This window comes from Gastrolobium bilobum, unplaced genomic scaffold, assembly GCF_033153095.1.
Source record: "Gastrolobium bilobum isolate Gb01-03AN ecotype WA unplaced genomic scaffold, APGP_CSIRO_Gbil_v1 utg22804, whole genome shotgun sequence".
NCBI lineage: Eukaryota > Viridiplantae > Streptophyta > Magnoliopsida > Fabales > Fabaceae > Gastrolobium > Gastrolobium bilobum.
The window spans coordinates 72587-74793 of NW_026895239.1; positions in this window are offsets into that span (position 1 = coordinate 72587).

Sequence of the window (2207 nt, forward strand, 5' to 3'; positions counted from 1 at the left end):
AAAAGATTATTTTAGAGTCCGTCCAAATCCATTGGTATTCAATTAAGATTTTAAACAATAGAAAAACAATATTGTGGTATTCAAAAATCTAACAATTTTAATGATTTTATATTGGTGTAAATTTTGTGAGACTTTTTAGTGAGAAATGTAAATAGGATGTATCTCTTAAAATCCCACCCTAACCTCCTACTCTCCTAGGATTTCTTAAGATTTCTCTATCGCAATCTTTGTGCATCTTTACCATTGTACTTTCATCACCAGCATAACCTTGTCTGGCAGTATCCATCGTTTCTCAATCTGTCACAAACATTTATCAATTCAGGTGATAGAGCTTTTTAGCTCACTACATTTTAAATTCTCATACGGCCAACGTCATACCTTCGACCGCACTTTCACTATTTTATAGGCAATAATATAGCAATGTTACAAGTTCGTCTGGCTAACTTTACTTCATTTTTCCTTTTTATCTATTTCTCTAACCCAATGTCGTTCACAATAACCTCAAACAATTTCCAAGTATATTTATCTGTCATTTTCCTGAACATTTTAACTCATACTTTCTTTAGTACTTCCATCCTCTCGCTGCTAATACTGTTTCAATAACACACCAGGATACCAATCCTTTCCACTAATAATACTAATCTTACAATTTCACTGATGCCTTAGCTTTTCCACAAGCATATACCTTCTAACTTCAATGGTACCCTACAGTACTCTATAACCCCAACTCACAGTGAAATCCATATTTATATACTTTACTTTACTTCATCACATGTCTCCACATCTTCTAAGATAATCACAACTATATTTTCTCTTAGTGATACAGGGAATAACAACCCTCATCATAGTTTATACCTCATGTCATTCATTTCAAGGCCTAAACACAAAATTCATCAATCACTTCCGCATCAAAGGCCTCATGCCTAAGATTTTCACCAACTAACCATTTTTACTTATCACTCAATGCCAATATTGTAAATTCAACATATGTTTTACTCATTTATACCACAATTTCATTATCATCGACATTTAATCATGGATGTCCATCTCAATATACTATATCATATTTCTCACATATAAGTCCTATCACACTAGTAATTTCCAAACATAATCGTTCAATCACATAGAACTAATTTCATCCTTAAACCAATTTCTAAAATTTCATCCATATAGTGTATCTCAAAAGGATATATTCCTCCCACCAAGCACGTATATACATACCGTATTTTGAGTCATTCTACCGAGCAATCAACCTTTCTTTAGTCAAATACAATTTAAGTTACTGGTTATTATTAGTCATTGTTACTTGACCCATCACAACTGACTTCTTATTAAAGGTCATCCGAACACCGTCTACACAATTTAAGTTGTGTAGGAAATGACAATTGAGAAACCCACTCAATTCAGGTAATTCTGGCCTTTTGGAAACAACATTCTATTGAACAATTTTGCATTATTTGTTATTTCCTTCAACGAAACTATTTCATTTAAATTCTATACTCTACAATGAAAAATCCATTTCCCTTTGTACTCATAAAACATTATTTCTCCTAAATCAATTGTTTCACATCCGTCTGATGCCCAATACCAATTTCAACTATAATAATAGGGATAGGATATTGTTACAACCAATTAGTGTTACTACCAATGTCACTACCAGTTTGTTTCACCGTTAGATTGATTATGTGGATCTAACAGTTATATTTATTATAACACCTCATAGTTTTAAAATATGTAATTATAGTTTAAACAAGGATTAAAGGTAGGATTAGTAAAAATTCTGAGTTATGGGTCAAAATACGTAAAAAGAGTAACGCTGATTTGACAAACACGTAACTCTAAACAGTGAAATGTTAGTAAAAAGTCTCAAATGGGAAAACTAACCCTGGAAATGGATTCAGAACAAAGAATTGAGTGATTAGACAATTTTTTAGAAATTTGATGAATAATTTTTTTTTACTGGATAAAAATACAACGGTACAGTTGCACCGAAAAGCGTGCAGAGTGAAATTTGAACTCTAGGTTTGAAAATAAGTTGGAAAAGGTACATAGGACTAAGAATTATGATTATTGATGAAATTTGATGAAAATTAGGGCTTTTGGAGAAACATGCCAACAGTGCACATATCAGCTTAAAACTGTGATTCCATCAAATGACCGAAAAACTCCGAATTCATCTGCTCAAGAGAAACTAAAGGACTTTGGTG